Raw genomic sequence first — 25,848 nt, forward strand, 5'->3', positions numbered from 1 at the left:
GTTTCTGCTCTGTGCCCTGAAATCAGAGGCTGTGAATCAGCCGGGCAGCGCTGGCATCCAGCCCCGGGGGCTGCCCTTCTCACGGGGCAGACTGCACTGGTCCCCTGGGGGACGACGCCAAGCTGCTTACTCCACTGGCTCTGGGGAAACTGGACCCCTGATGGCCACCCCCATACCATTGCCCGGGCAGCGATCAGAGCCTGCTGACATCTGTCTTTTGAGATTATCCACCCTTTCAGCTCCCAGGGCTTCTGGTGACCCAAGGCTAACTCGTTGGCCACCAGAGAGGGACAGACAGAGCAATGCTCTTGGTGACTGAGGTCAAGGAGTTAACATCATTTAGTCGGCAGTTTTAAACATTTCGTAGAAACTGCTTCAGTAGTTTGGTCTATGCTTTGGTATGCTTTTCAGTATGCTTTGGTCTAATATAGAAACTTGAAAGCTACAGTTTCACATTTGAAAGGCTGTTGTTCAGTAGAGGAAATAGAAATCAGCTATATTCTTCCAAAGATCAAAACAGCATTTTATAAGAAAGAGTCTGACTTCACTGTTTACCTGAGTTGGGAACAGTGGCAACAGCTAGCTCAGGTGTGGGGCGGACAGCAGCCCCGGGTTCACCTCCAGCTCTGGGAGCCCTGGACTCCCCGTGCTCCTGTTCATCACGCAGACTCTGTTGTCTTAAATACATCCGGCCCCTTCCCGGACACTGGGCTCACACACGCTCCTCCTGGAATGCATGTTGTCAGCCCAGAGCTTGGGAGCTGTCGGCCCAGCCCTGTCCTTCACGGCCTGAGAGTCCCTCCATCCTGTGGGCATCGTGCCTGCCGAGGTGACTCGCCAAGCTTTTCTCTAGGGACCTGGCCCAAAGCAGCCCCCAGACCCTTACACAGCTCCGCAGGGCGCTCACTGGAAGGCAGAGCTTGTTTCTGTAAATTACACTCCTGAGCGGGCAGGCCTGATGTTTCCTGCCCCTGCGGTGGGCTCTGGCTGAGATGCTGCCCGCTGGCCAGCAGCTGGTGGAGCGGAGGCACCAGACGAGAAGCGCGGGGAGCCCAGGCCGAGGCTGCAGTGCAGCAGGGCTGCTCGGGTCCTCGCCTCCTTCCCAGCAGCGTCTGCTCGTGTGTGAGTCAGCAAGCTGGGGAACTTGACATGCTGAAGCCTCTAAACAACGTAGGCTTTTACCTTCTAAACTAAGTTCCTAAAATCCCAAACCTGTGGGCCACACTCCACTCCATGTGTGACAACTTGTGACCTTAAACTCTTTTCTTCTGTTTTGGGGGTGCTGTCCGTATATTAGGGAGAAACGTCAGCCCCTTGGTTTCGAGCCAGGCTCACTGTGTCGCGCGCACACGGTGAGGCTCACGCTTTGCGGTGTGTGCATCTGGGGCATCCATAACTGCATGCAGCCCTGTGGCCGCCGCCACAATCAGGGTTAGAGTAACCTGCATCCCAGGTGGCTCAGATGGTAAAGAACCTGCCTGCAATGCTGGAGACCCAGGTTTGATCCCTAGGTGGGGAAGATCCCCTGGAGGAGGGCATGGCAACCTGCTCCAGTGTTCTTGCCTGGAGAATCCCATGGACAGAGGAGCCTGGCGGGCTGCAGTCCATGGGGTCGCACAGAGTCAGACACGACTGAGCAACTAACACTTTCACACCCCGTAAGGCCCCCCCGTTCCTCTGTAGTCAGTTGCCCACCTCTCCTCTCCTTTCTTACCCCTCGGAATCAGTGAGTTTTCTGCCCCAAAGTTTCCCCTTTTACAGAAAAGCGTGTGAATGTGATTCCGTAGCCTTTGGAGTCTGGCTGCTCTCACTTCTCATTTGCATTTGAGAGTCAGCCCTGCCGTTGCCATATTTTCTTTGGTGTTGAGTAGTAGCCCATTATATGGATCGACTTTTTTTAACTGAAAAAAAGGTACAGAATTTCATTGTAATTTTTTTGTTTTGCGGTGATATTGTTTGATTGCAATCATCTTTTTAATTGGAGGATCATTGCTTTACAGTGTTGTGTTGGTTTCTGCCGTGCAGCAATGCAAATCATTTATTTATATAAATACATATGCATAGGAACTGTATACATGTAGGAATATACACGAATCCCTGCCCCACCCCACGCCTCTAGGCGACCACGGAGCGCCAGGCTGAGCTCCCCGCCCTGTGCGGCAGCCCCGTGAGCATCTCACGTGTTGTCATGTGTGCGTGGCGGTGCTTCTTTCTCACATATTTTAACTCAATGTCTATCATACGTGTTCCCAGTATTTTAAAATACATATAACTAAAGTCAGGTCAGTGATATATTTTGAATTTCTCTCTTCCCTCTGCCCCCCCCACCCCCCCATTGATTATCCTTATTTATTGAAGAATAGTGAGCTTACAGCGTCGTGCTTCAGGTTTGTAGCGAACCGATTCGGTTATACATGTATACACAAACATATATCTAATATATCCTTTTCTGGATTCTTTTCCATCGTAGGTCATTACAGTGTATTCTCTCCTCCTTTTTAAGCACATTATCACGCAGGTGTCTTGTGGCACTTTTACCTGTTACTTGTTTGGCTGGTCTCTCGTCCTCACTAGATGTGAGGTCTGGGAGACCAGGGCCGAGCGGGAGTCCGTGCACGTCCACTTGCTGTGTAGGACTCTAGTCCAATCATTACCCAGCGCTTCTAGTTTGTAAAATTTGGACTTAGTACTATTTTCTTAAAATGAGGATGAGTGTATTTGAAGGCATTTACTAAGCACGTCGCGACGCTGCCCCGTGGGTGCGGTCAGGTGTCGTGACGCACGGTTCGCACGTGACTGTCACGAGGGCTGAGACGTCATCTCCGCAGCCCCGACTGTGAGCAGAGAAGCTCGGGTCCGGGCGGGCCTGCGAGGCCCCGGACACTCCAGCCCGTGGTCTCTGGGCGCGTCGATCAGAAGGGAGGGCTTGGGCGCCGTTTTTCCGACTTACAAACTGAAACCAAAAGTGAGACGGGACATGCCGCCCCGGGACGAGGTAGACAGAGGTTGGAGTCCCGTCTCCAGCTGGAGGAGGGGGCTTATTACGTCAGTTACACTCATTTCACTCTTAGCGGATGTTAGCCCTAGAATGTTTATGCCAAACGGAGTTTTTTTTCCTAATTGAAATTTTTCCTCCAGTGTACTGCAGCTTAGCCTAGTTTGACCTGCTGCCTGAAGAAGTGTTTGTTCGAGTCTCTCGCATGAGACATCTCAGAGGCCGCTTTGTCAACGGCCTTCCCGTGAGCAGGGCCGTTTGGGGAGCGTGCTCCCGGGGACAGGGCAGGGGCAGCACAGGCTCGCGGGGGCTTCCGCGCCAGGGGAGGCCTCACTGCCTGCCGCTCGCCTCCTGTCTGGGCAGTGCTGGGGTTGGTTGGTTGTCAGAGAAAAATCACAGACAATATGCTAGTCGGGTCACAGCTGAATCTCCAGTTTGTGTGGGTCTGAGGACCAACAGGAAACAGTAAGACAGGGCGTGTCCCCCGGAACCCAGACGCCAACCTCAGGGCCTCTCTCAGGGCCTCTGCTTCCGTCTGCGTCCTGTCGGGGGCGGGGCGGGGGGCCCTGAGATGCGACTGACGTTTCTGCTTTAATGGAGCCTGCTAACACTTGTGAATGACCTAAAACCATTAAAATTCTCTTTTAAAAGCTAGATCTATTTCAACCTCCCATGTAGACAGGGAGGGAAAAGAATAAAAACTATCATCTTTGTTGAATTCTCCTAAGATCAACCAACAATCCTTAATATTACTGATGCCAGGGAGGTCCACAAAAATGTTAAAGACGCCTCTGTAAACTGGCCAGTGAGAATTCTCCTGTGAGAGTTAAGAAAGCATTCACTCTGGCCGTCGGAAATAAATGTCTGAATTCATTCTCTCTTTGTGACGTTTCTTTGCCTGTTTTTATCCCTTTTCGAATAATATACGTCGCACTCCTCAGCGAAAAGTAATTGGAATAAGTAAAATCTGAACCAAATTGTAGTGTGAAGTCGTAGAAAAAAAGAAAGAAAGAAATGGAAACCTAGTGACAAGCAAAGCATTGTTATTGAAAGTTTCTGGAAAAAAGCCGCTTTCGCGTTGCTGGCCGCGTCAGGAGGCTTGGCCGCGGGTACAAAAGCCACACAGCTGCGCACGGTATAAACGAAGGTTAGCAGCGCATTTGGAGCGTTTATAACTTCCCTGGGGCGTTTTAACAGTGAAGTAGTGATTGTTAACCCAGTCCATCTGAACTCAAATATGAGCTTACTTTGCAAGAAATGAGGGGTAACGTGTAAGCAGTTTTCTCCAGGTTTCACTCGTTTGAAGATTTCACGTTATGGATCCTTTTTGTCTGACTTCATGTTAATATGTTTTATCCGACACGCTGACTTATTTGGACTCTCAGCCTGGTGGCTCTTCTCCTACGTAGGGAGACACGTATCATACCTGTGACACAGGCCGGGGCTGCACACGCAGAAGTCATACATGTGACACAGGCTGGGGCTGCACACGCAGGACTCATACCTGTGACACAGGCTGGGGCTGCACATGCAGAAGTCATCCTTCAGTCGTCCCGGCGGATTTCCTAGGGTGCGCACCATGGCGTCCTTTGCTTATAATCACAGGAATGCAGTTTCCAGCAGCCGTGACCTCTAGACTGTCAGAATATTTCTAACTTAATTCACAAACAAAGCCAACTCTGCGCATGGATCATGGTCAGTCCTGCTGTGCAATGCAAAAAATACTACAGATGCATTTCATTATATTCCCGGTGAGGCCGAGACGAGCAACCTCAGCATCTGCACTCCGCTGCTGACTCCCAGCAGACGGGGCGCCACCGTGCTCCGTCTTGAGAAGCCGCTCCCGGTATAAGGATGTGGAGGAGCACTTGCCAAAAGAGCCCTGCGTGTCCGACTCAGTCGCTCAGGCGTGTCCGACTCTTTGTGATCCTATGGGCCGTAGCCCACCAGGCTCCTCCATCCATGGGATTCTCCAGGCAAGAATACTGGACTGGGTTGCCATGCCCTCCTCCAGGGGATCTTCCCGACCCAGGGATGGAACCCACGTCTCTTCCTGTGACCCTAAATCAAGCATCAGCTGGAGCCAGATGGCAGTTTCCGAAGTGTGAGGCACTGAGGTTGTGGCTGGACACCCCCCGCCCAGGCCCAGCGTGAGCTCCCCCATGCCTGCGGACTCCCCGTGTCCACACAGGGTCCCCGCGTGTCCACAGGCCTCATCTGACTCCAGGAAGCGGCGCTGCTGACTGCTTCAGCATCTCTTGAGAGCGGAGGACGGCGTGGCCCAACCGGCTCCCAGGTGGCGAGTCCCGGTATGGTTCCCTGCTTCCGCCTGAGGCCTGGTCCTTCTCCTGCTCCGTAGCTCAGCAGCAGAGTCTGATTTCTCAGCAGATGCCACGCTGTGTCTGCAGAGGACGATCTGCCGAAGGGCACAGGTGCTGCATGTGGCCGCACATGGTCGCTCCCTCGGGAGGTGCAGCGTCTGCGTCCCAGGCGGCTTTCAGCTCTTCCTTTCCTTAGACTCTGAGAGGAATTAGAATCTCGTGAATGGTTTGTAATGGTTTTGCTCTCTCTCTCCATTGCTTTGAGGAATCACTGTCCTTCAGCTCAAGATAGATTCGGGGCGTGAGCGGCCCCTTCCCTGCGCCCTGCCGTGGGGAAGCGCCGGGCCCCGGGCAGAGGCGTTGCCCTTCCCCGTTCTGAGTCTGCTCCTCGAGGCTGCCCGGGACGGAGACCCGTTGGGAGTGACAGTCTCTCTGCCCCGCCAGAGCTGTCCGACGGGCTGCGGGTGTCTCCCTTGGGCGGCTGCCAGCGTGGCCCGTCCTGAGCGGAGCCCAGGTGGGGGCGGGGGGTGGTCCTTGCAGCTGCAGACCCTGAAAGGCGGACACTGCCGACTGCGGCTCGGGGGGCCCGGGAGGCGCTCTGGTCCGGCCTGGCCTGGGGTGGAGTCTGGCACGTGTGGCGGCCAGAGGGACGGCCCTGGCACGGCAGTGCAGGCAGCAGCGCAGATGCCGCATGGACACGGGCACTAGTAGGCCCTGTGGGCGTGGGCTCCGGCCACGGGTGGGCGTGGCGCAGCTGTCTCTGATGGGCGCCCAGCCGGGGATTAGGCATAAGGCTCTCACGTTCAGCCCCTGTGCGCACTGGCGTCAGGAGATGCTGGGCTCTCCCTGTGGCCCCCGACAGCTGACACATGTCCCCAGTGGCCGCATTCTGAGTCGCGGGCTTGCCCCAAGGTGGCTGGGTGCCCGAGGGTGCCCACAGCCGCAGTGCGTGTTCCTTGCGCGGCCCTTCAGATCCCCAGCAGCCTGGGGCTCTCGTGGGAGGTTTTGGAGTCGAGAGGTGGACACAGGGACACACACTGTAGACAGATGTCTGTGCCGCAGCAAGAGGAGGTGCCACCACGAGGAGCCCACGAACCGCAGCCCCTGCTTGCCGCAGCTAGGGGAAGCCGGGGCAGCAGCGAAGACCCCGCACCACACAAGAGAGACATCCGGCCTCATGGGGTCACCCTGACCACCCTGACGACCCCAATGACAGACGCGCGCGGCCGCGCCCTCCCCAGGCAGGGGTGCTTTGGGGGTGCTGCCCCACACGTGGGGCGCCCACACCTCCAGGGCTCAGGCCCTCCTCTGGACGGGACCCCTGCCACCTATGCCCACCCCCAGTCTCTTCCTTGTCCTCTTTCTCCGTACGTAGGTCTTCCTCTCAGCGGGAAGGTGAGGAACTTGAGGACTTGATGTTTGTCCCCAGAACGCGGCTGATGGTTTTGGCCAGGGGCGGCCCTGGGGCGGACACTGACACCGCGGTTGTGGCTGGACCTTCTCCGTCTTGGAGCCTCAGCGGTGCTTCCTTGCCCGTTTCCCATCGTGGGTTCTCAGGGCACATGGTGTCCCCACGTCTTCCCTGCCACAGGGCACGGAGCTCTCTGATCAATCATTAGGTGAACAGTAGGGTGTTGTCTCTGTCCCTCAGCGATGAGCAAAGCAAGTGGAAGGTTTTCACACCTGTGGGCTCGGGCCCCGCAGAGCAGCAGCCTCCCTCCAAAGAAAACAAAGGAGGTGTCAGGCCAGCACAGGCCGCTTCTTTCTCACCCCCCTTTCTTCCTTTCGCTGATTGTCTCTGTGGTTTTAAAAAGCCACCCTTAGCAAGAAAGTTATGATCAGGGAAGAGTCTGAGTAATTGATCCGGGATGGCGAAGAGTCTCCTCTCTAGTCAGTGCAGACAGAAAACACAGGTGTCACTTCAGGACCCAGGAAGAGAGGTTTGTGCAGATGCCCTGGGTCCAGGACACAGAACTGTGGCCCCAGCGAGGACAGCCCCCGGGGCTCGGGGGCAACTGCCCAGCAGGGCCTACCTTGCTCCCCGCCCCACAGTCCCGGGCCCTGGGTCCAGTCCATCCCATCCAGTGCCACCCCAGCTTCAGCCCCAGGGCATCATCCATCCAGGGCATCAACCACAGCTGTCCTCAGACGTTGCTCCAGCCCCCTGGGAGAGAAGCCCCTCGGCCTCGTCTCAGGAACCATTGTTGTTCAAGGACGGATGGTGCTGGAGGAGAGAATGACATGAGGCAGTGTCTTCTGGTTTTTCTAACAACAAAAGCTGAATTTCAAAAACTGAAATCCCGATTTGGTGTGTGGTCTCTTTGTCCTTGGACAGCAAGGAGACCAAACCAGTCCATCCTAAAGGAAATAAACCCTGAATATTCATTGGAAGGACTGATGTTGAAGCTGAAGCTCCAGTACTTTGGCCACTTGATGAGAAGAACCGACTCATTGGAAAAGACCTTGATGCTTGGAAAGATTGAAGGTGGGATGAGAAGGGGACGACAGAGGATGAGATGGTTGGATGGCATCACCAACTCGATGGGCATGAGTTTGAGCCAGCTCCAGGACACGGTGAAGGACAGGGAGTCTATGGGGCCGCAGAGTCAGACGCAGGGGGCCTTGGCCCTGTGCACAGATGAGGGTCCCTTTCCCACCTGCCCACGTCCTGTAGAAATTAGTGCACTCAAAGTATGACTTTTTGGTACATTTTCCTGTTTTATAGAATGGTTTCTGCTACCAAAGTTTACCGGGGTGTAAATTTTTACAACTGGGATATTAATCCTTAAAAAAGGGATTTTTTAGTGGAAATGCTGACACAGCCTCAGCGCCCCGCCTCCCGTGGCATCACACCGTTACTCCACTCTGGACCGTGTCTGTGCCTTGCGAACAGTGGTGGCATTGTCTGCCTTGGCACGGGGCTGGGGCCAGGGCGGGGGGCGGGCTTTGGCACTGATATCAGAGCGGGGGAAATGAAATACAAAACACACCTTCCGTGCCTGGGTCACCCGTTCAGCTCAGGGTGCTTTCTAAAATGGATACCCTGGTGTGATCCACGCAGGATTTGCGTGTTTTGCCGCCCATGGTAAATCAAACCGACGGCGCTGCCTCTGGTTGCCTCTCCCAGCCTCCTCCCTGGGTGTGAACTGCTGGAATGGAGGCCCAGGGAGGGGTGTTCTCTTTAGTAAACGAGTCGCCTCCCTTCCCCCAGCTCTGACAAAGCCACTGTGGACAGCTTTCCCAGCCCCTCCACAGGGTTGGCTGCCCTTGCACACACGCAGTTGTCTCCTGCATGACCTTGAAGCGACCTTCTACAGCACGAGCAGCTCTTCAGGCCCGGCCTGGTGGTGCTGGGCGTCTCGGGCACTCGCTGTTCAGAAGCTGGCCGTGTGCACGGTGGTCAGCTGACACCTGCTCTGGCGGGGACCGCGCACACACGTGGCCGTGGCCTACCACTTTTTTCTAGTCTGAAAGCATTCATTTCTGCAAATAAAAGGCACTTCTGAATAAGAAACAGAAGAGGGGCCTGAGGTTGGGAGAGGCTGGCGTTACAGAGGTGACGGTCTGGCCGCCTTGGGTTGGCCGTCGTGGTCGGTGGGCGGTTCTCCGGTCCAACTTGTCTTGTGTTTCGTGATCGTCTTTTGAGTGTGTTTGGTGGGGACGCCGGGTGGGGGCCCCGGGGTTGGTGTTGGGGAGCCCCCGCACTGGTTTGCTGGCCCCCCTCCTGGCTCCGTGCCTGTGCCCTGGCACTCAGCGTGCGGTCTGTCTTCCCACGGCTGTGTGTTTGCAAATAGTTGCGCTCGCGCAGCCAAGGAGCCAGTTCCCGCCCTGAAGCTCCTAACCTCAGTGAGTCTGTTGTCTCCAGTAAACCCTTCACCACGGCTCAGTGCCACGTTGTTGGTCACCAAACGCACTTAAATATTTAAATGACGTCAGCAAACACCTAAAGCTTATTTCCTTTTGCAATAAAAAAAAATATATATATATATTCTCAGTCTTATAAGTCTCCACATTAATAGTAATTAAAAGCTTAGAAGACAGTCTTAATTACAGCTACTCCCTCAGCCCTCCACTTGTGTCGGGAACACGCACATGATTTCTGAACATCGTAGCTCAGCGTCTTGGATTCCATTCCTCTCTCCTCTTTCAATCTGATGTGTAAGATAGAGCTTCATCTGAAGGGTCATCTCCCCCCACAGCCCCTCCGGGAAATCTCTGAGCCCTCAGCCTCGTACAGCTGCCCCACCGAGCGCCTGCTATTGTTCATAGTCTGTTACCCCTGAGGCTGGCTTCCCGCGTAATAAAGTACTAAAAATCTCGTCGAGTAGGATCAACTTGGGTGTCCTGCGGTTTGCATGGTGGTTGTCCTGCCTGACTTCCACAGCAGAGCTGGGAATTGGAGCGGCGAAAGGAGGAGATGGAGACGTGGGGGGCTGCCAGCTGAGAGAGCCCCTACAGGCTGGGCTGGGGGCGGTGCTCCTGAAGGGCGGGCGGGGACCAGTGAGAGCTGGTCTTAGGAAGCAGCCGCAGGTCTGGATCCAATAATCCCTCGCCGGCTGCGTCTGGAATAGATCTCGGGGTGAATGGAGTGAACTCTTACCCCGCTCTGTGCTCTGCACTTATTAGCCTCCGAGCCCCTGCTTTGACCCTGTTCCCTTTCTAAATTAATGCATCTCCAATTCCCTAATCTAGACATTTTTTTAAATCTCATGTTTCTTTGTTTCCACCCAATTTGAGGAAATAGCTGAGGAGTTTTCAACTGTTTACCCAGAGGCAAAATTAACAGGTGCATTCGGGTGACTGGGGGCCTCACCCACCGCGCCAGGCCGGCCCGGGTGCAGTTTCGAGAAACAGCCCAGTGTCGTCAGTTAATTGAAAACCGACAGGGTGACGGCGTAGCCCAGAGTCTGGGTGAGGCTTCGCCACGTCCCGTGCAGGGGCCTCCACACCTGTGTCCACGGCACGGACTTTCTCAGGAGAGAGCTTGAAGGCAGAAGTCGAGGTGGGACCAGAAAGGGTCGCCTCCCTGAAGCAGTCCAGGGCGCGTTTCCCTCGGGGGCGGCCTGGCGCGGGGAGAGGCCGTCGGGCGCTCTGCTGTGTGCTGCCCGGTGACGCCTCTGTTTGGAGCAGCAGGTCCGGGAGCCCGCGTGTGTGAACAGGGAGCATTAGGAAGACGTGGGGTGTGTCCGGTGTCTTGCGTCGGGGCACAGGGGCCGTTTACAGGGAAGCACGTGGAATTTCACACACACGTCTTCAGGCACAAAAGCTCTGCAAGACCTTATTGTGAAGGATGAGCTTCGTAGCTTGCAGAGAGCACCCACTCTCTCTGAGCTGTTCTGGTTCCATGAAAAGGGTTTTGAAGAGTTCTTTGTTTGAGAGAAGGGATCACAAAACTGTGTCGTCGTGGTCCAGACAGCGTTGCCATCCACGTGCCAAGGGTGAAGAGCGTCGTCTGAAGGCCTCGAGAGGGACCTTTCCCGCCCAGGGACCTCCGAGGCTAGCCAAGGACAGCCTCCCAAATGAATCCACCGTCTCTCCTCCAGGCCTTTGCTGACACCGTTCTGCTGGGCACATGCTGGCAGAAAAAACGCGCTGAGCGACCCAAGGCAGAAAGTGGCCATTGTCAGGACAAGTGGTGCCAGGAGCTCCGAGCGCCCATGAGGAACTTCTGCGCCGAGGGCAGGGGACCCGGACTGGGGTCGGGCTCCGGGCTCTGGGGTTCATTAGAAGGGGACAGAGGTGCCGGGCACCGAGAGCTTCGCCACATCTGGACCCCAGGCTTCTGGGTGGAGGGAGGTGGTCACTGGCCCAGAGGCTGGGAGCAGGTGGTGGGGTGTCTGCTTGGGAGAGGGGCTGGTGCTGGATCCGGGAAGAATCCGAGGCAAAGCTGAGGAGTGTGCTCTGTAGGCGTGGGGCGCTGGCGAGTGGGAGGTGGGACTGGGGTGGATCCAGGAAGCAGTGCGGGTTTTCCTGGTGGCTCAGTGGTAGAGAACCTGCCTGCCGATGCAGGAGATGCAGGAGATGGGGGTTCCATCCCTAGGTCGGGAAGATCCCCTGGAGAAGGAAATGGCAGCCCACTCCAGTGCTCTTGCCTGGACAATCCCATAGATAGAGGAGCCTAGCGGGCTACAGTCTATGGGGTCGCAGAGACGTGATGTGGCGACTAAACAACAACAAAACCAGTGTCAGTCCCAGGACCCCCTGCCCCCCTGCACCTTGAGTCCTTCGAGTGTGCGCCTCCCCAGGTCCCCCCGGTGCCCGGCGCCCGGCCTCGAGCAGCACGTGCGGTAGACCTGAAGCTGACGTAATGTTACGTGTCCCTTCACCGGCCTCGTGCCCTGGCCTGGACGCCCTTGGCGTCCTGACCCCTCGCTCCCGTCGGTCTCGTGCACGCCCTTGGCGTCCTGACCCTTCGCTCCCGTCGGTCTCGTGCACGCCCCTGCTCCTCCAGAGCCGGCCTCCCCTTCAGCTGTGGTCTGTCAAGTCAGGGCCACGCCTGTCTCGGCCTCCGTGAAGGTCAGACCGGCACAGGTCCGAGCTCAGCCCCGGGGACAGGGATGCTGCCGGGCAGATGTGCGATGTGCGCGGTTTACCAGCTGGCTCGGCTCGGGGCGAGGGGAGGGCGAGCCACACTGCCTTCTGCCGTGACCCGTATGCCTTCCCCAGAAGAGCGGTGCTTCTGTGTGTGCAGGCACCACAGGCGTGCGACTGTGTGTCTGTGCTCGTCACTGAGAAAGGTTTCCGCGGATCCCAGCGAGGCATACAGGCAGTCTTGCGTGAGGGGTGGTAAACTGCATGCGAAGCGTCAGGCTCCCTCCCGTTCAGTCTGTGCCCTTCTCTAAGCCACTTATTGTATTTGCCATAGAGGCCCACCTCAGAGATACTGCAGGCTTGATTCCAGGCCTCTGCAATTAAGCGAGCATCGCAATAAAACGAATCGAGACTGTTTGGTTTCCCGGGGCGTGTAGCGCTCACACTGAACTGAGGTCTGTTAAGCTTGCGTTAGCATTACGTCCAAAGAAAGTGCCTTCATTAAAACACACTTTATTGCTCAAACGTGCTAACTGTCATCTGACAGTGCAGAGCTGCCACAGACCTGCTGTTTGTAAAAGACACAGTACGGGCAAGCTTTGGGCAAGAGTGAGGACAAGCAGAGAGGAGCGAGGTCTGCCTGCGAGTCAGAGAGAAGTCGAGGCCGATGGTGGCGTTGATGCGTTACCTCCATCCCAGCCGTGAAATGCCCTGTGACGTGAAAACAGTTTGCCTGACGTTACTTTCAAATGTTTCTACTTTTCATCCGTAACCAGAGCCATGTTTCATAATCAGATGGAACATGAGAAAAATTCTGGGGAGACATAATGTAGACATGTTGAGGTTTAGCAGCATTTACTGAGCAGAACAACGTGGCCCAGAGGTATCTTCTGAGGCACCCTTTCCATTTTGTATAAAGAGGCCACTTAATGTAATCATCATCATCAATTCATATGAAGAAATGTTACTTTAAGATTACAGATGCAATTCTGTTATTAATTTCTTCTACTTACACAAAATTATCCAAGAGAGAAGTTAGCCTACTTATAAAAAGAAGTATGTGTTTGGATTTGTGCCCAAAGTTATTTTGAAATGAACTTCTGTGTAGTAACGCTACCAAAGTCTGCCTCGCAGACCAGCTGGGCCAGCTTGTATGCTCGTTATCTTTCCCAAAATGGCCAACCAAAATTTTCTAAGCAACAGCAACAGCAGCAACAAAACACTGCTGTAATCTTAACTTTTTTTTTCTGCTCCCTCCAGGGGGAGGAGGTGGGAAAAAGGTGTGCTTTGTTGTATTTCTTGGTGCAAAGTTTTGAAAGATTTCTTCTGATAATGAAGATTATCTGTCAGTGATTTGGGGAAATTTCAAACTAAACAAACAGCAACAACAAAAATATGCCAAGCATTTACGAGTTTAAACTTCAAGGTAAACGCAAAAAGTACGGTGTGGTGAGAACTTTACGTTGAATCCTGAAATAGGCGCACCCCGTGAAAGGCCGCCGTCTGTGCCATTACGAGTCTTGAGGCCCACCGTGGAGAGTTCGCGTCCCCACCGGCCCCCTGCCTCCAGGCCGCCCGGCCTCGCCTCCGGTGGTGGAGGAGCTCGTCCTGCGTGGAGCTGGCGCTGGGCCTTAGTCTGGGGGCCTGTTCTGACTTCCTTGTGTGTTGGACGCACATCACACTTGGAGAGACGGCAGGTTTAGAGACGAACTTGCACGCAGACCACGGGGTGCCCGCCCAGCCTGGTGGCCGGTGGGGGTCGTGCCACCTCCGCAGGGAGGGTGAGGTGGTGAGCCAGTCTGGACGGGGAGCTGGCGTCGCCCCCGTGCCCCATCCCGCCCGTGCCCCTGGGGGCCCCGTGGTCCCAGGCTCTCCAGCCTCACAGCTGGTGCTGGTCGCCGTGGTCTGAATGGATGTTGACCTGGACGCTTTCCTTCCAGCCTCGGAGTCGGGAGACCCGGGAGGGTGGTGTCCGTCTCCTCCGCCCACGTGGCCGCGGCCTGCCCGGGGCGTGAAGGGGCCTGCCTGCCCGAGGCCGCACCCCTCCGTCCAAGGGCCGCCCACCTGGGTGTGGGCAGGAGCTGTCACCCTGGCATGTGGCTCATCACCCGCACCTCCCACGCCGCCCCAGGCAGCACCCGGCCATGCGGGATTGGGGCTCTGCTTACAACATGTCCGCAGGCCGCCGGGGGACACAGGCCTGCCCCCACCCCCAAGTCAGGATGTGTCTGCCTTCAAGTCACAGAAAATGTGAGTCAAATTGGCTGCAGTGTAAGGAAGGCTGTGTGCCCAGAGGTGTCCGGGGCCCGGTCGCCCCCTGTGCAGTCCCCACACCACCCCCCAGGCTGGTCCCCGGGGTGTTTCAGGCCGCATCACCTCCACCAAGAGCAAAGCAGTGATGCCCGTCGTGTTCCCAGAGACCAGCCCTGCCGTGGACCCTGGCGGTCTGCTGAGAGCACAGCTCTGACTGCCCAAACTCGGGCACCACAGACTGCGGCTACCACTCAGTCTGTGCCAGACTTCGCTCAGCAAGGGAGAAGGCAGGAAATCACACCTCAGAAGCCTTCCTGGAGGAGGCAGCCTTTGCGCTGGGCTCTGAAGAGTAAGTTATGGACGAGATTTGAAGTAGAGGAACAGTCTGTACAGCAAGTCCTGAAGGGCCTTGTGGTGGGAGCCCGACGTGGTGACAGCAGAGGATGAGGGTGGTGGGATGACCGGGAGGGCGTGGGGTCACGGCCGTCCAGGACCTCAGGGTGTCTCGGCCGGATGTGGGCAGGCCTCTGAGCAGACGCAGGGCGGGACAGGGAGGGCCGGCCTAAGAGGAAGCCCCCCGGGGGCGTAGGGGGAGAAGCAGGTGCGTCCTGGGCCCTCGGGCCGCGGTGACCCTCGAGCTGGGTCATCCTCACACTGTGGCCGCGACACTGTGCCCGGAGCAGGGCCGTGCGCGCAAAGCACGTTTCATCTGTGCTCGTCCCTGTGCCGACGTCCGCAGCTGCCCCTTCCCGATTTTCCTAAACATCTTAAATGAACGGTTTTACTTGTTTGAGGATGCAAAAAAAAAGTGACCCTTAAAGAAAAAAAAACATTCCCTCCATGGAAGCACCCAGACGTGGGTTTTGTAAAGTGGGGAGAGCCCAGCATCCGGCTGTGATTTCGACTCAGCCTGTGGGGTCCCAGGCTTCCCAGGTGGCTCAGTGGTGAGGAATCCGCCTGCCAGTGCTGAAGACCCAAGTTTGATCCCTGGGTCAGGAAGAGCCCCTGGAGGAGGGCATGGCAACCCTCTCCAGCGTTCTTGCCTGGAGAATCCCACGGACAGAGGAGCCTGGTGGGCTACCATGCATGGGGCACAAGAGTGGGCACGACTGAGCTTGCCCACACACGGGGCCCCCGCCGGCGGCACCCTCTCCTCCTGCTCGGGTGGGCGGCTGCCCCTGTGTTTCTGGGTCTGACTCTCTGTACCCAGAATGTTCTGTCCGCACAAACCTGGTTGACATCCGTGGTTAGCGTGTCTGCCTGTGTGGAGCTGCGGCTGTGTGTTCAGTGCCCACTTGGAGCATAGTGGGAACCGACTGTGTGCCGAGCGTGTGTCCGTCCAGGCATCTGCTGCCTGGAAACTTAAGAGGGAGTAAAACAGGCTGCCACATCGTTCCCGATGCCGTTGACTTCAGAGGAACAAACAGAAGTGCTTCCTAGGGATTTCTTTCCTGGTTGTGAGCTCAAGATGAGCGGTTCTCAGCCATCCCTACACAGGTCGGGGCCCAGGGCTCCCCGGCCGCCCAGCCCTGCTGTCTGCTGGTCGCAGGTGTAGGAGACCGGGGCCGGAGCCCCCCGCTCCTCTGGGAAGCTTCTACGCAAGCACAGCTCGAGGTGCAGCAGCCCAGCTCTGCCTCTGGCTTCAGGGAGAGCGTGCAGGATGAGCTGTAATAGCACATATGACGTGGGTCGATGCTGCGGCCAGGATGATGGATATGAGATGTACGTGAAGGGATAATTGTACACAACCAGTTTAAAAGCTGGTAAATATTTAAGGGTCAGGGGTTAAATGTCAGAGCCACGGCGCTTGGGCTCAGCTCCATAAAGCATCCAGAATGAGTGTTAATTAAACCCAGGGTGTATTTCAGCAAAGGGAAGCACATTTGACAGCTAACAACCGATACCGGATTACCACCTCGCAGAGGTTAGGGATCACGCTAGGAGTTGTAGACGGTTTACAGTTGTTAACCCGTAGTCGTCAGAGGGTGAGTGCTCCCCACAACAGATCACTGCGCTGAACAAAGCTCGGTCTTGGGACTCAACCGTGAGCATCACCGAGAGAGGCACCGAGTGTCCGGGTCCCCTGACTCGCCTGGTGCTCAACAACAAATGCCGTGTGGCCACCGCAGAGCAAACCCTTAAAACAAGTGTAGTCAGAAGGCAGCTGACGTTTCTTCCTGAACTGGATTTCTTTTCTGTGATTAACAGTCACCAGCGAGTGTCACAGCCAATCAGGAAGTGAGATGAATTTGATTTCCAAACAGGACAGCAAATTGAAAGCAGAGGACTGTCAGCTCGGGTGTCCTTGTCCCCAGGCGAGGCACGCCCTGGTGGTGCTCCGACGGCCCCGTCCTTTACCAGGTTCAGCATTCTGCTCAGGTGTCCTCGTCCCCAGGCGAGGCACGCCCTGGTGGCTCTCCGATGGTCCCGTCTTTTACCAAGTTCAGCATTCTTCAATGGGCAGGTAATCCGGACGCCGCCCTGCGTGCCCCACCTCGGGAAAAGGCTGCTTACCTTGAGATGAGATATGCCTTATGAGCGCTAAGCAAACAGAGTGATTGTAATATTTTAATAGCTGTGTTTACATGCAGATCTTGAGATTATTTCTGCATTGGGTGATTTATGAGGCTATATTAAGTAAATCACACTTGGATTGCTGCTCCAGAGGATGAGTCACGGAATATGGCCATTTCCCTTTCTCCTCGCCAGAGGAGCTCCGAGGGAAAGAAAGGGAATCGCTCGGCACTCAACCCTGTGCGGATGGAGAACGCGGCCCATTCAAACTGCAGTTTGCGCTGCTTTGGATACTGAGTGACATCTGTTTAAAGTAAAATTGTCTAACCTGAAATTTCACAGAGATAAATTTATGTAGTAAAAAAAAAAATAATAAAAATAACCAAAGCCATTACAGAAAACCTCATCATTCCTACTACTGCAGCTTCTGCAGGCTGAACTAATTACTGCCTAATCTTTACGTGAGGTATTGGTTAAATCAATTAAGTCGTTAGGAGTAATTTCAATAATGCTAGTGTTTGAGAGAACGACCACATCGCAAACAGTATTGGCCTTAATTAGACTTAAACTCAGAGCCCTATCTCAGTCTGGAGCCGAGTTCTCTAATCTTGACTCTCCCTGCCTTCACTTAGTTGTAAGGGGGAATTTTTAATATGTCTGGCTCGAAGTAATTAGTTTGCAAATGTGTAATGTGAGACCTGGTCAGAGGGAGCTGGAAGGAAAGCACAGCCCCTCCCTTTTCACTTTATGGGCTTTTCCTGTATCTGGAGGCTCCCTGCGAGGAGGGAGTGCTCCCAGGGGCGCAGCTCTGGGAGGTTTGCACCAGTCGCGTGGAATGTCTGCACACAGGTACCTGTGGCTGACCTGGGCCCTCTGCCCTTTAACAGAAAGGCCGCGCTCTTCTTTGTCAGGTCTCTGCCCCCTCCCACCTCCCCGCCCCGTCCCGGAGCCCTCCGCACCGGCTTCCTCTGGGCTGGACCTGGGCAGGAGATCCTGTCCAGACCTGTGGGAAAGTGCCCAGGGCCTCCCATTCCCACCGTCCCGCCCACCCGCTGGGGAAGGAACTCGGGCAGGAAGGTCTCATTAGCCTGAAAGAACATCCCGCCTTCCTGCCCCGCTCGCTCCGGCTCCTGCCACAGTAACTGCAGGAGGGCAGCACTCACGTTGCTCAGATGGGGCTCTGTCTTTGGAGAGTCACAGCGCTCTGCTCACACAGAGAACTCCCTGCTAACTTCCTTCCCCAGGGACGACGGTCCCGATGCGTTCCTGCCCTCGGAAAGTTCAGGCTTGAGAAGCCGGGTGGCTGGCACACCAGTCATGAGGCCAGGAAGCCAGAGCTTCACGACTTCAGGGAACCCGAATCCTCGGCATCACGCCGTTTGCTTCAGTTCTAACAGTCTTCAGAGACTCAGGTTCTGCTTTTGTAGAAACTTGCTCTATGTTAGGAAGAAATGGCTTCCCCCCACCCCCCAACACACACCCCGTTTTGTAAGTGCAGAAGGACCAATCAGGACAGCCACAGTGGACAGCCAGAGCGAACATTGATTCACCACTGCGTGCCTTCCCGGCTGCATCGCATCTGAGCCTGCGGCGAGCCCAGCAGGTGAAGTGTCTTCTCCCCAGGGTGCAGTGGCTCTACACTTTTGCATGCAATTTAATTTTTACTTTTAAAGTCCTAGGTGACACAGCTGAACATGCTGGAAATTAAAGCTGGTATGAACACAACTGCAAGTGTTAGCGGAAATTGAACAAATGAAATATAAAGACTTGCACTTCCTGCCCATGAAGTTTTAGCTTTTTCCCAAACTTTCTCTATTGTAAACTTAAAACAAAGTCTTATCAGCAAGCAACACAGAGTAGCAGCTGGATACCATTAAGCCCTCCATCCACACTATTCTTCTTCATTACCTTTCTCCTGACAAGCCTTGCTCTGCACAGAAATGTAACGTGGTGATGAGATTTATGTAATTCAGGTGTCCTCTCCGCTGAATGAGCCCTTGGCCGCAGAAGAAAGGGATTTGCAAGCGTCCAAGGAGTTGTATAAGAGGAGGAGGCAGGACATGACAGAATTCGCAAAGAAACAGGGGCTAACCTGACCACTTTTACCAACCTCCCTTTATAGGTTCTTTTCATATTGAAACATTTTTCTGCAAACTAAAATAGTCAGGTTTTATTTTACTAAAGCAAGACCTTTAGCTGTCTTACCATAAAATACCCAGCAGCGGTCTTCAAATGCCTCCGATTCAGGGGCACCGTGAGCTGACTTTCTCAGCAGCGTCGCAGACGTCGCGCCGTCAGTGCAGGCTGCAGCCGGCCACGCGTGTGCCCCTGAGTTCAGTGAGGCAGCCTTCCGGTTGTTAAGGTGGTGGCCGGTGTGCTCGCTTATTCTCACCCATCTGGGAGGCTTCCGCTTGGCGTCTGCTGGAGTAAGTGTCAATACCTGAGCCCAGGGTCAGGCGTGTTTCTTTCAGTGACACCACAGAACCAACGGGGAGAGAGACTCATCCCTGTTAGAGGTGATGGGGCACCAGGGAATCAAAAGCATATTTAAAAAATAGAGCGAATGAAGAAAATCCCCTAAGGACCCTCTGGGACGTTAAATCAGTAGACTCTTCTTTCCTTGATGGGATAGTTATTTTCTACTGTATTACCAAATTAAGGTCTTTAAGAATTGTTGTAATCAAAAAGCACCTGCTACATGTAATTTTATCAGCAACAGTTCAATTGCTACTTATGTCCACCCTCCTGCACTTCCTGTTTGAATTATAAATACAGAAAGTCTAAGAACTTGTAAAATAGTCGATTCATCAGAATTAAAACGTCATAGGCGTAATTTGGTGATTTAAAGGTGAAGGTTACTTAGGGGGTGGTGGTTTTGTAAGTTAAGCCTCCTTTGATTTCACATCATTTTCTGTAAAAACAGGATAAGGATTCCCAGCGTTTGACATCAGAGCTCCCCTCAGAGGCACAAGTGTAGCTCCCTCGGGCGTCTCACTCCTCTGCTGCAGGGACGGGGGGCGGGGAGGGGGTGAGAGGCTGCCCTGGACTCCACTCTCGAGTCCCCCGGCTGTCACTGAGGGGCCTCTCAGGCGTCCTGCCCCTAGGAGACCTCCCTGACAGTCTCTGACCCGCACCGGTTCTGGGCCCTTCCCCTCCCACCCCGATCACCCCCTTCTGCTCTATGGAGGGGCCGTCCAGCTCCCAGAGGCCAGGATGGGCTGTGTCCCCTGCCCACACCCGCAGCCTCGTCTCTTGGGGAGGGAACGTGCACAATCTCATTCACTCCTCTTAGTGGCCCCGTGAAGCAGGAGGAAGAGAAACAGGCCCAGAGAAGCTGCAGAGAAGTTGCCCAAGACTGAGTGGACAGTAAGTGACAGAGTCTGCACGAGAACGTAAATAATTCTGGCCAAGACAGCAGCAATCTTAGTTGAAAAAATTTTTCTTTACTGACTTACCTAGAAACATCTAAACTCATGCAGCTGCTCTTTGGACATCTGGTCAGCTCTGTCCTGTTCCCTTTTTCTGTTGTCTTGTTAATGACAGTCTAAGCCCTGAGGCGCTCTGGTGATGCTTTAAAAATCCCACCCCACCCCCCGCCCCCGCCCCCGCCACCTCCACCTGATACCTAGTGAGTGCCAAGAGAAAGACATATAATAGATGCTTAGTAAACACTTGCTGAAAATATAGAAATTAAAAATAGAGCATAGTATTGTTTACAATTGATAGATGACAGGCTTTGATTTTGGATCAAATTCAAGGACCAAATAATTATGCTCAAATGATCAGCTGTGCCTAGTTAGAGCCATGGAACAGAATCAAGATAAGATTTAAAAATCCAAAATTACTTTTCTTTTTTTTGGAAGTGGGGGTGGAGGCAAGCCTATTCCCATCTAATAGCGAACCGATTTGTATCTAACATAAAGCATAGTTAAATGGGTTATGATAAGGCTATCAGGCGGCTGGCTTGCAGCTGTGGCGAAGAGCAGGCATGTTCTCCAGGAAGTGGAAGCACCTCTGAGAGATGTCTTAACAGAAAGCTGGGTCAAGCAGCATATTCTGTGGCGCTGACCGGGTGGCGAGCGCAAGAGAAGGACCCCCTGGCTGCCCGCCGGGGGGTCTGGACTGGTGGGAGGCAGCTCGGGAATCACCCGGTTAGCTCGAGATCTTCAGCGCGGGAACGCAGGATCTGCAGAGAGAGGGGAGTCACCTGGGGTTCCTGGGGTGGTGCAGCTCCACAGGCCCCGCCTTTCAGTCCATCCTCCCTGGGGCGGTGGGATCTCAGATTCACATTAGAAGTGTGTCAGAAGCCGAATGCAGTCAAAGGGTCAGTCGCTCAGTCGTGTCCGACTCTGCAACCCCGTGGACTGTAGCCCGCCAGGCTCCTCTGTCCGGGGAATTCTCCAGGTACAAATACTGGAGTGGGTAGCCATTCCCTTCTCCAGGGGATCTTCCCGACCCAGGGATCAAACCTGGGTCTCCTGCATTGGCAGGTGGAATCTTTACCACCTGAGCCACCAGGGAAGCCGTAATCTTGTATTCAAATTGGAAGTGTATCAGAAACCAAGTGCAGGCTGATGTTTAACCCTCATCTTACAACAGCCTTGTGAATAAATGGTTTGTTGCGTGTTCCTGGTTGGTGAAAGAGGGAGTTGCTGAGTGTCCACACGGATGTCACACTCCAGGAAAAGATGGGTCCCCGCTGGGCGGTGGCAGAAGGTGGCGGTGCCCCTCACCCCGCCCCTGTCCAGCCCAGGCCGTGTGGTGTCCTGGGCCCAGCCCTTCCCCTGATGGAAATTAGCATCTTGAAATCACCCAACTTTTTTCCATGACCATAAATGTTTTACACAGAATCTGTTTTAAGTTTTTAAACCTTTTAAACCATAGGTTTGAATGTTTTCAGCCTTTGATGGACCCGTAACGAACCTTGTACAGCACCCTTCATTTTCCTGCTACTGGATGAAATTGAGTATCAGCTGGCTTCATTTCAAAGCATGCCAAACATTTTAACCTGCAAATCAGTAACTTTCTTCTTTTCAACTTTAACTACTAGATTTTAAAATATTAACCCTTAGTAATGTCTTTAAATTTGCAGGAACTTTCAGCTGGAGTCCCGGCCCTGCCTTGATGAGCCCATCGTGTGTGTGCCCAGGACTTGCTTTTCGACGGGCAGGACGGGGCTTCTATAGGGATGCATGCCACGCGGTTTAAGGGGGTCGTGTTTCCCAAGTAGACGTTGACTAGAAATGCAGAAAAGCTAACCAACTACCTCTTAATTCACCTTGTTTATTTAATGAGCACCTTGGCTTTGTGTTAATTTCCGCCTCCGTAAATTACCTTACTCCTGAATAATGAACAGTCTTCAGCCCACTGCCCTTCCATCTGAACACTGTTTTGAGCAAGCTGGGTTGTAGTTTTCTCCTGCTGCTGCTGGAACGAGGTCATCAGAACACGCATGGGGCACGAAGTTTGTCTTTGGCACAGATTTGTCATGAGCCTCAGCATCTGTCTCTCTCAAGTAATTTACCATGTAATTACCTTGTGTTAATTTCCCTCAGGAAGGGGAGGAGAGGAGAGGAGAGGAGGAAAACTCAGAGAAACAAGTGGTCCCGCCTCGTAGTGTCTTTCTGGTCATGGAGTGAGGTCCAGGGTGTGCCTCATGTTTCACCTTGAGACCCCGAAATGAGCTTCCCTCCAAAGGGAAAGGAGACCTTCTAGGCCCCAGGCCGGCCCCCCCACCCAGGGCTGCTGACTGTGCGGTTTGGGCAGGAAGCCCCGAGGGAGGGCTGGCTCCCCCGCTGACGCCCGTGCCGAGGGTCCAGGCGTCCGGAGGTCCAGGCCTCCCTGCCCTGGGGGCCCCGCCGCAGAGCAGGCTGTCCGTGGCTGTGCGCAGCCTGCTGGGCAGAGGGCCCCGGGCGCCAGCTGCTTCCCGTCCTCTGGGTGGGTGATTCACAGCCCAGGGCAGCAGAGCTCTCTGGAGCCCAGGACCTCCAGCACCCAAACACCCTGCGGGCTGACCGTGGTGCTTGGAATTGGCCCCCGATGCCCAGCCCGGTGAAGGTCACCACGGTTTCACACGGCCTCTCCGCACGTCTGGCAGGCCCTGCGTGTGAGGAAATCCAGCTTCAAGGGTGAAGTGGAAAGGAGCGCTGCCCCAGCGGGCCTGTGAGCGCCCTTTCACATGAGACGCCCCCGTCAGTCTGCTTCCGGGACGTTCACAGTCAGGCTGCTGTCCCAGTCGCCCGCCGGCTATACGGGCAGAGGGTCTTCATCTCCTCCCACCCTCCGGGAGTCCTGAGTGTGGTTCTGCTAGGTGGTTCTTGGTCTTCTGTGCAGACTGGCCTGGTAGCGTTTACAGGCCCTTCAAGACCAAAATGTCAGCTCAATGCTCGGGGCGCAGTGTTGCAGAAGAAAGCGCCCTCTCAGGGGCCTCTCAGGTCTGCACCCAGTGTTCACTCGGCTCCAGCGAAACCACGCAGCGTGGTAGTTTTCCCTGACCTGTTGTGTTTCTGAACGTGGAATGAGCATGTGGGCGTGTCTGTACCGCTACCTCGAGTGTGTGTGTGAGTCGCTCAGTTGTATCTGACTCTTTGTGACTTCGTGGACTGTAGCCTGCCAGGCTCTGCTGTCCAGGGAATTCTGTAGGCAAGAATAGTGGAGTGGGTTGCCATTCCCTTCTGCAGGGCCCACGACTGTATGCCCCGTTAGAAGGACGGCAACAGGAAAAAAGGTTCGCACGCTCAGAACACCGCAAGGAAAAGCAGTGGCCTTGCCCGGTTCCTGATACAGAGGAGATTGAGCGCCAAGGGGAGGAGAGGGGACTGTGGTCTAAATAGCACCTTCTGGACCCTGCTGTGTGTGTGCATCCTCTGAGAGCTGCACCAGGTCTCATGCGGGGCTGAGACAGGAACCCTGCCAGGGTTCCCTTAAAAATAAGCCAGGCGGAGAGAAGTGGGTCAAAGCGTAGATTAAACAAGATGGAACCCACGTTGATAACAGGGGGGCCCATTGATAGTTACTTACATTGCCTAATGTCATGTGTTTAAAATTATCTCAAATGGAAAATTTAAAAAGTAAATTTTCTTTTAGTCTGGACATATATGAGGTCCTGTGTAGCTTTCTAAATGAACCTCACGAAGGGCACCCCTGTGGGCAAGGTGAGGGAATGCCTCCTTCCGCCTGGACTCAGGGGGCCATATCCAGGTAAGCAGACAGCCCTGAATACACTCAGGTTTTGGGTTTGTGGTTTTTATTGTTCATTTGCTAAGTTGTGACCGACTCTTTGGGACCCCGTGGACTGCAGCATGCCAGGCTTCCCTGTCCTTCACCATCTCCTGGAGCTTGCTCAAACTCATGTCCATTGAGTCAGTGATGCCATCCAACCATCTCATCCTCTGTCGCCCCCTTCTCCTCCAGCCCTAAATCTTTCCCAGCATCAGGATCTTTTCCAGTGAAAAGACTCCAGTGACTCTTTGGGTCACCAAAGTATTGGAGCTTCAGCTTCAGCATCAGTCCCTCCAGTGAATATTCAGGGTTGATCTCCTTGCAGTCCAAGGGACTCTCAAGAGTCTTCTCCAGCACCACAGTTCAAAAGCATCAATTCTTCGGTGTTCAGCCTTCTTTATGGTCCAACTCCCACATTCATACATGACTACTGGAGAAACCACAGCTTTGACTAGACGGACCTTTGTTGGCAAAGGTTTTTTACTCATCTGCAAGCTTTAGCAGTATTGATGGGAACAGGTTTCTTGTGAGTCATCTAAGAACTACCACATCCCACTGGAGGTGTGTAACTCCTTGGTTGAAAGTGGGCCCTCTGAGGAGCACCCCATTATCACGTGGCTGTGCCAGAGGCTGGAACATGGAGGTGAAGGAATACTTTATCTTCTTTTAAGATATATACTCAAATAATGTGTGAAGGTTTCTGAGTGCCTACCATGATGTCCACATAACTAAAAATTAACCTGTCATTATCAACTTAGAACATGAGAATGTCTTCCATTCATGAAATATTAATACTGCTATTTGTAGATGGAGCAGAAAAGGTCAGGCATCCCCATCATCCCTTTTTATATATAAACACACTGAGGGGAATGAGCATGGTATATTACAGACGCCAGAAACGTAAGTTCACACAGAACAGAGTCATTCGCAGAAAGTAAATGTTCGCGTCAGTCACCCGAATTCTCTATGGAGAGTTAGTTTGCTGAGTGTTTTACTCATATGAGATCATTTTTCCTCACTCTGACTCTGAAGTGGTCAGGGCATGTGGTATTGTCCCTGATTATAAATAAAGAAGCTAAGATTCCAAAGGGCTTTCCTGGTGGCTCAGCATTAAAGAATCTGCCTGCCAATGCAGGAGATGTGGGTTTGATCCCTGGGTTGGGAAGATCTTCTGGAGAAGGGAACGGCAACCGACTTGTGTTCCTGCCTGGGAAATCCCATGGGCCGAGGAGCCTGACAGGCTACTGTTGATGGGGCCATAAAGAGCCGAGCACAACTTAGCAACTAAAGAGCAACAGCAAACAACAGAAATTCCCGGAGGCCGAGCGGCCAGCCCGGGGCTGCACGTTCAGGAGGTGGCGGAGCGGAAGCAGACCCCCGCCTTCCCTCTCACCGCCCTGCCGGCACATCTGAAGCGCCGTTGCCGTGTGGATTGCGCTGCTCCGAAAGGTGCAGCGATCTGACCGAGTGTATTCCAGCTTCACTCCAGTGCGGCTCCTGCCGTCACTGCCGTCGCGGATCGCACCTCTGAACCTCGTGTGCCCGGTGACTTAGATCCACAGGTTGTCTTGCGTACACTTGCCTGTTAGATAATGTAGAAAGTGAAAGGCAGAGTGACCAGCCAAACTTGCTGTGTACTGACTTTATAGCGTCTCTGTGACCACTCTACTGGGGATCCTCACATCTCCATACGGCTTTGACTTATGCTCTGGCTTCCTTCAACTTCCTTAGCCTCTGTTGATCTGGGGAGGCTTGCTTTCTTCCTCATGTTTGAAGGACAGTTTTACTGGATATAGAATTCTCATTCAACAGTGATTTCCTTTCTTCACTTTAGATATATCAACCAGAGGCTCTTTGGCTTCTGGACTCTAAGGTTTCTGCTGAGAAATTGGCTAACGGTCTTTTTTGAGGCCCCTCGTGTCTGAAGAGGTTCTTCTCTCTCCTGCTTCAAGATTCTCTCTCTCTTTTTAATGATTTGAAAGTTGAAAGATTTTAATAATCTGCATTTTCATT

At 54.1% G+C, this 25,848-nt stretch overlaps 1 protein-coding gene and 1 long non-coding RNA gene across 21 annotated transcripts in view; one reads left to right on the forward strand and one right to left on the reverse strand.

Annotated features, from left to right (window-relative positions):
- The window catches only part of GMDS (GDP-mannose 4,6-dehydratase), a 434,715-nt gene that overhangs the window by 263,599 nt on the left and 145,268 nt on the right, over positions 1-25,848 (forward strand). The window lies entirely within an intron of this gene.
- On the reverse strand, positions 8,738-20,230 carry LOC147347868 (uncharacterized). 12 transcript variants are annotated; one of them, XR_015152873.1, is made up of 5 exons: positions 20,070-20,228; positions 18,820-19,035; positions 18,523-18,610; positions 17,778-18,032; positions 8,738-12,661 (listed from the first exon to the last, which is right to left on the reverse strand). It is a non-coding gene; the product is annotated as an uncharacterized LOC147347868 (long non-coding RNA). The 12 variants fall into 12 exon arrangements; XR_015152866.1 differs by having other exon boundaries at positions 18,820-19,032; positions 20,070-20,219; XR_015152867.1 differs by having other exon boundaries at positions 17,778-18,029; positions 18,820-19,032; positions 20,070-20,218.

The sequence above is a fragment of the Bos grunniens genome, chromosome 23 (assembly GCF_055505025.1).
Source record: "Bos grunniens cultivar Pamir isolate PY7600 chromosome 23, Bosgru_T2T1.0, whole genome shotgun sequence".
Taxonomy (NCBI): domain Eukaryota; kingdom Metazoa; phylum Chordata; class Mammalia; order Artiodactyla; family Bovidae; genus Bos; species Bos grunniens.